Source organism: Equus przewalskii, chromosome 4 (assembly GCF_037783145.1).
Source record: "Equus przewalskii isolate Varuska chromosome 4, EquPr2, whole genome shotgun sequence".
NCBI classification, from domain to species: domain Eukaryota; kingdom Metazoa; phylum Chordata; class Mammalia; order Perissodactyla; family Equidae; genus Equus; species Equus przewalskii.
The window spans coordinates 59379345-59387184 of NC_091834.1; the positions used below are offsets into that span (position 1 = coordinate 59379345).

A 7840-nucleotide genomic window follows, 5' to 3' on the forward strand; every position below is an offset into this window, starting at 1 on the left:
TTGAACAAACGTATTTTGAGTGCCCAATGTGTTTGAGGAATGGGAGATACCCAGGTGAACAGCCCTTCAGGAATTCTTTTGGAAGGCTGGAATAGCCACTCCCAGCTCAATGGCTATGGATTTTTAGTGATGGACGGGTCAGTACTCCTCCGTGGTTCTACCACAGCTCTGTGTACTTATGGCCATTCTAGCAATGAAATGCATATTTTGGCACACACACAACTTGCTCAAGAAATAAAAATTTAATAGACATATATCTGAAAGTTTCTAGCACTTCAGGGAGATTTTGAGATTTATTCTAGCATACCATACAATGAGTTTTATTGGGAACTGCAAAAATGCATAATTTTAGTAGGAATAGGTAAGCACAAAACCTTGACACCACTGAAAAAATACTGGCTATGCCAAAGCAACCCCCATAAAAGTTTGCAGAGAGTTTCAGAAAAGAATGATTAGGGGCTGAATTTTTAGTGGAGCTTCAGCCAGGGCCTCATTTTTAAGGGAACATAGCCACGTTTCCAAGGAAAGAGCAGGTATCTGCTGTCTGTGAAGAGACGCTACCCTGCTGATTCTTGTAGCTATGTGAGGAAAGATCACGGACACGGTTTTGTTCATATTTGGTGAAAAATCCTAATTGATAATTAGAGGTGCAACAGGCTTATTCAATCAGACATGTTTTAGGAAAACACTTTAAGGTGAAATGACAGTGTCCTTTTGCATTCAAAGGGGTGGAAATTTAAGTATCAGGCAACTGGCGTTCTTCTCTTGGAGACGACACTGTCCTCATTACCCATCATCATCCCTTGGCCTAAGCTAAGATCGTCGACTTCTTGCTGTGGGTTGTAAGGTGCGAATCTTGGTGCCGCTAGGTTACAGGGCTTTAAAGCACCGTTCCTTTGTGAACTTAACGTCTCTGAGCTTCATTTTCATTGTCCACCAAAAGCAGGAGAGTAACACCTGCCCCGTAGATTGTTGTGAGATAGAATGTGATGCTATATATGAACACTCAACACACACAGCCTAGTGACCAACAAGTGTCTCTGTAATAGTTCGGACACTTTGGGGTGAGGGTCAGTGAGCAGTGACACATCTACCCCAAGGAGAAGAAAACCGGATGGCCATGTCCTGGAGAGGATGTTACTGAGAGCTGACAGCAGCTTCTTCCCAATCCGTGGGTCCTGGACGGCTGGTGTCCAAGGAGACCTTAAGACGTATGCTGTGAAAAAAAGGGCCCTATGGTCAATACATTTGGCAATGCTGCTAACAGGCGCGTTAACACATTAAGGGCTGTGAAGGGCCCCACAGTAATGAAACCTGTTCAATTCTATTTAAGTAAGCATTTTCTAAACTTATTGCAGTGATAGGAGCTTATTTTCATGACAAGACTATCAACACTCTGTGGGACCTGGTACCCCTCAGGGTACAGTTTGGGAGCTGCTAATGGAAGCCCTTTAAAGCAGTAGGAGAGACTTTGTCCTTGGTACGTAGTGTGGTCCCAGCCCATAGTAGGTATGGCACGTACATTGGTTGTGTGTGTCTGCCAATTCCTGATGATTCTTGCCAAAACAGTGACTTCCTGGGGGCACAATTCATTTGCATTGTCAGCAAGAACAGGGAATACAGCACAAATCTTTCCCCCATAAGCCTCTGTTCCCACTATGCTGCCAGGTTAAAGAACTTCGTTGAACAGACTTTGGACCAGTCTGGCCAAACTTTCTGGAGAAGTCTCAGTGAGGGCTGTTTGCCCCGGTTATCCAAAGCAGAGGTGGCTGCCTTTTGTGAATGACTCTCCTGGGTCCGACCTGAGCGATAGCCAGATGCCAGAGAATCCTGAAGAAGAGGATGCTTCCACAGGGCTCTGCAGAGAACATGATCGCCAAAAGCAGGCGGGAGACACTGAATAAAGCGTTCTGTTCTCCAACAACAGATTTCATCATTGTGAGGTTCACACAGGGTGTGTTTTTATTTTATTTTTCCCAGCAATTTCAATCCTCATTCCTCTCAGAAAGGAATCTTTTGTCTTTGGCCTCGTCTGGAGGCTTGGTAAACTTCCTGCCTGCACCAGCTCTTGACTCACCTTCGTGTGCGGACTTGTTGTGGCAAGGGCAGCTAACACTCACAGTCTTCCTTCCCTGGGCTCTGCACATCGCCGGCTACACCTCTTCAAACGTGCTCCCTTCCGTGGAGAAATGAGCTGTAGCCAGAGACAGGCTCTGTGACACGGAGGACTGGCTGACTGGCTGGTTGCCCCGAACGATAATCTGGAAGCGATCAGTGGAGGAAAAAGATAACACAGCTGTGATTTTCAAGGAGACAGGTCTCGGTTTTTCTACCTGCCAACCACGTTTTCTCTGAGGAGTTTTTCCGCAAGTGCTGTAAAAGAGACCTTTTAATCTTGTTTCAAAACCCAGAGACCCAAGTCTTTCCAGATCTTGGGAAGAAAGCAGGCCAGGGAAAAGCGTGTTGTGGAGGAGCCTGGGGTTTATAAGGAAATGTAGCAAGGGAGGGCAGGCGGGCTGAATGCCATTGCAATTCCGTGTCTTAGCTTTGCATGTGCTTGAAAGGACTTGGTGCGCTTGGCCTCCAAGTCCTTTTCCCCCCGCAAGTATGATATGGTTTTGGAGTGGGGGCGGAGGGCGTTTCAGAGGATGATGAACATAAATCTGTCAGTGGGTGATTTTCAGGCATCTGCCTGGAGCAATTGCAGACAAACACAGGAGTTACTGGAGCCACAGAGATGCCTGACAATGCCTGGGAAAACCTGAGCCCAAAAGATTACCTTGGACACTGCTGCGCCAGGGAAAGAGGCTGTGTCAGTAATAGCTTATCATTTAACTTTGGATCTGAAAGGAGAGAAAAAAGAAAGAGAAAAATCAATCAGGATCGGGACCTTGGGAGTTAAATGTTGTTTTCCTTAGGAGCCAACGAATGCTATAGAAACACACAGCCAGATCCTGGCAATGTCTTTGTACAGTGGGCATCTCATGTCACTCCTGCCACCAGGCTGGCTTTAGCTTAGCAACAAGGCCCGGGAAGTCCCCAGGATGTGGTTGCAAAGATTAACTCAACTGGGGTATTTCATCTTAGCACATAACTGGCAGAGTTACTTACTATTTTATAGCAGATATTTCTGCTGCTTAGTCCAGCATAGTTGAATCAACAGCTGTTGCTGTGGTTACGTTTAAAAATAGTTTTAAAATTACTTGTTGATTCACAGTGTAGAATGCATGTGGTAGAAGGCAGCTGGGTGCCTGGGGCTTCTCTGAGCCTCAATATCCTAATCTTTAAAATGGGGATAATAATACTTGTCTTGCAAAGTTGTTGAAAGAGCTGGCCCAGAGCAGGGCCAACAATAAATGTGACTTTGCCGCTCATAAAATGCTAGCTTTTCGTGCAGAAGATCAGTCATGATTTAAGAGGCTGACATACTTATGGAATTGACATCCACATGGGTTTTTGGCAGGAACAAAAGGAGATCCCATGTTCTGTAAGATCCTTTCCATCTCCTGCCCGATGGTATTTATCCGATGATTCTCTTCTTTCTGCCTCTCTGACTCTCATTCAGTTTTTCCCTGTTGCACAGGGCTAAATTGGCACCTCACTTGAAAAGATTGGGAAATGCTGTGAACAGGGTTCAGATTACCCTATGATAGTGTAATGTGGAGAAATCCCCACCACCGTGAAACCAGAGTTGGCACAGCAGCGACCACCTTTGAATCAGAGATTGACTTCTGGCTGTTGTTTCCCACGTGTCAGAAAGCAATCAGCTGGTTTCTCCTTTATTCCACCTGGGCATCCCATAAACTTCAAATTTCAAAGCACAAAACTTCAGACTTCTAAACAAACTTTGGGTGGGCAAGGGGAAGAGCAACTTCCTAATACCTTTGACTTCCTGCATCTCCAAATTGCTGGAGCACCAATAGCTGCTGCTGTGCTGTGTGCATTAGGAGGCAGATTGCAGGAGCCGAGAGCAACGGCTTTGTCCTTCTTGAGACAGACATGGTTTGAAGCTCAGCTTCACAGTCTGCAGTTATGTGCTGCGGGGCATGTTAGTTCACTTTTCTGACTTTCAGTTTCCTTCTCCTCCTCCTTCGTTGTCTTATTGCAAGGATTGAATTAGGTGATGCATGTAAAGTATTTTGCACAGGGCATTACGCATTAGTAAGTCTTCAGTACATGTTTATTAATTATAATGTACAGTGTGTTTTAGATTATTGTTCTGTATGGGTCACGCTAATCTCTTCATTTCAGTTTTAAGTACCATAAGGAGAATTGAGTCTCACATTTCTTGAGTCCCACATGGGGTCACCACAGCACTGACTAAATACGCAGAGCAGACAGTCATTCAACATTTGGAGCATTGGTCTCTATTGACAAGGCAAAGTGAACCATTAGCAGAGGAAAATTGGACCCAGAATCTACTTAAGACTCTTTAAACCATTTTTTGAAAGTTTCAAATACATTTCTGGAATTTGCCAGTAATACTATAAGAGTGGTATTTTTAAATAAATTCTTAATATTTCTAGCCAACTTTTTCCAGATAAATGAAGTTATCTAGTTTTAAAACCTGCCAGACATTCCTTGTATTTATCCCTAGGAATTTTTTTTTCTGTTTGGAAAGGTTCTGACATTCCAATCTACCATAGTCTATGTTTCTTTTCTATAAATTCTCTAATATAAAGCTCGTTCCCTCAGTTCAGATTACCACAGGGGGATGTTCAGTGTGATACGGGAATGTTGTATTATTGATATAGCCAATCTGCAATGTATTGGTTCCAAGAACAGGAGGCAATAATGATGCCTCAGCAAGCAAAATGCAGATGTTCTAGAAATATCCATTCCAGAAAAAAGTGTGTTGCAGAAATGAATAGGTGCTATTTGTAAGAGTATGTGCAATTCTTTTTCTCAGTTTCAAATACTTGAAATACTAGTGTGTTAAATAGAAAATGAAAGTATTATTTATTTCAAAAAATGTATGATTAACAATATAAGTATTTTCAACCTCACTGACTCTCCTTAGGGCCTCACTTTCCCACCACGATGCCTCATCCTCAAACTTCCCTGAGAGAAGAGCTGGAGCACTTGGTTTGACCTAGGGGACACATTCAGACTGAGAGAGACGGAGAGGCAGAGCCAGTTTCTTGTCCAGGGATTGTGCCAAAAATGTCCTGTATTTAATTGTATAGAGTTAAATACTGGACTCATAGAAGAGGCGCATGATACCATTCTAAATTTTAAGCTGGTGTATTGGAGAGGGAGAAATTTCTCGGTTCACAAAAATCTAATTGCTTAGGCTTTTGCAAATTGATAACATATCACCTTGAAATGATTATGGGGGAAGAAAAATGAAAAGTGTCAGACAAGTCCTTCCAAACATTATCTACTTAACAGATTCCAATTCTAGACTGATGTTGTTATCTGTAGCATTTCAATCAATTCAACTAAAGGAGACCAGCTTATCTGTACATAAAATGTGCTGATTCAGTTGGTGGGCTGACACATGAAGTCATTCCTATCCTGTTTTCCAGTTTCTTCGAGGTCAGAGGCTAGAACGTACTTCAAGACCTGGGCCCTAGCTTGGAAAGGACAAGGAGCCATAAGGTAAAACCTCAGGAGAGCAAAAGGAAGAAGATGGCATCCCATATTAGGTCTGCCATATTACCTGGTCCATATAGAAGGCCTGTGGGTCAAGGAGCAACTCAATAACTCATTGGTGAGGCTAAAAAGCGTTGGATGTCTTACAGATTAATCCCTATATGCCTTATTTATTCTTCACTTGTGTTACTCAGTTACGGAGGAGACCTTTACCCATAACTTGGAGTATTTTTACCTCTCAATGTTGGTAAGTTGCAGGACAGCCTTGGGTAAAAGTGTGAGGATGTCTTATCTTGTGATTCTCAAGATTCCTAACAGAAGGTAGATAGTATTTTCTTTGTTACTCTCTGAATAAAGGATAAAGAGGAGGCTGGACCTTCAGGTCACTTCCAGCTCTCAATCTCCCTGTGCCTCCTGGGTGTACATTTGGAGTTGGTGGAGGTGGATGTTCTTGAACCCTCCACCCTACCCTTCCCCACTGCCCAACCCACCCTACTCAGGGGGATCGCCTCTGGTGTTTGCTTCTTCATTTATTATTTACATAGTCTGTTTCAGGTGTTATCTCCCATGTGTTTGGAGACAGTGTTGATTGATAAAATCTTCTGGGTGGAAGAGGTCTGGCAATGTAGCTACACTTTTTAATATTTATTCTAATGGAAATAATTCCCCTTTATAAAGTCTTTTCAGTACAAATTTTTTTTCTTTAATATATTCTTGATGTAGCACCAATCCGTTGTGTCCAACATAGATTATAAAGGGTGTGGATGTCTGATGAGGAAATGATTCCTTTCTCAAAGAGGTTATGTTATTCCCATAACAGCGAATCCAGAGGCCTTAAACCCCAGAGGAGCCCGTCCAGGGAAGCTGGTGGTTGCAGAGAGAAAAGCCAGTAGTTTGGAAAGAAACGTAAACGAGAACATTGACCACGTAGGAGTCAAGCTCACGGACTTCCTTGCCCAGCTTCCCTTCTCCGCTGCTGAATTACAGCCCCGGAGCCTACCTGAGTGCTAATGGCCTATTTGCATCAAGACCCTGTCTTGCGTAAATACCCAGTTCCAGAATTTAGGAAATGTGGTGAAGATTGCTCTATATGAAGGTTTCAGGTCAAGTGCAGGCCCATATCCTCAGCTGAGATAATTACTGGTGAGGAATAAATTATGCTTGCCTATGCTTGTTGTCTATTTAAGCAAAGAAACTATTTTAAATATCAGAACTCTCACTTCACACTCCAGAGTCAAAGATTATTCAACACTTCCATTAATTTTGGGTTACTAAAGCGGAAGACAATCCTTAAATTAAGAAATAAATAATTAAAGTTTTATGTGTGGGAAGGCAAATGTAAGCAAAGTGGATTCATATTCTGAAAGTCCTATATAAAAGTAACATCTTTCGGGATTAATAAAGATGCAGGTACAAGAGTATATAATTGATACATAATACACAGAAGTGAAATGGGAAAGTCGAGAATTACAGACTGTGGAGAGAGACTACCTGGGTACTAATCCTGGCACTGCCACTCACCACCTGGGAGACCCCAGGGAAGTTACTTAACCTCTCTGGGCCTCACTCTCCTCATCTGTAAAATGGAGCAATCATAGTACTTATTGCAAAGGATTGTCGAGAGAATTAAATAAGTTAAAATATATAAAGCACTTGGAACACTGCCTGACAGTAAGTGCCATAAAAGTATTAGCTTTTTAATAAAAAGCATTCTTTTTGTCTGCCTCCTATTTTTCCTTATCCTTTTCCTCCGCCTTTTCATCATCTTCATCATCATCATCTTCGTCATCATCCTTGTCATCATCATTATACATACCGAATGGCTGGGGCTGTCTATATAATTTGCTGGCGCAGTACAAAATGAAACTGCAGGGCCACTTGTCTGAAAATCAGGAGAAAAGCCTTTTCCTTTCTTTTGTGTGTGTGCCTCTCTCAGCCTGTCATGATGTTCTTTATTTGCTATCTAATGACACACCTCCTTTCAAACACGAGGACACTCCCTCGGGAGTGCAGAGCCTCCCAGATGATTGGGGACCCTCCCTGTGACTTGGTGCACGTAAGTGCGTCTCTGACTCTGAGCCTCCCTGTGCTTGTGTTTAGCCCCCGGTCTGGGGTGGGGGTTGACGGAGATCCTTGGGCGGGGCTGGAGGAGCAGGACAGCCGGCAGACAGCCCTTTTGTGGGGAGTCAGGGGGGAGATGGGAGGAGGGGCTGCCTGTGAGCAGGGGCTCCAAACCCTGGCGAAG

The 7840-nt window shown here is 43.4% G+C and overlaps 1 long non-coding RNA gene across 1 annotated transcript; it reads left to right on the forward strand.

The window, feature by feature from the left end:
• The first annotated feature begins 5527 nt into the window (after positions 1 to 5527).
• On the forward strand, positions 5528 to 7319 carry LOC139083121 (uncharacterized). The gene is made up of 2 exons (XR_011539692.1): positions 5528 to 5601; positions 6416 to 7319. It is a non-coding gene; the product is annotated as an uncharacterized lncRNA (long non-coding RNA).
• The last annotated feature ends 521 nt before the right edge of the window (positions 7320 to 7840 follow it).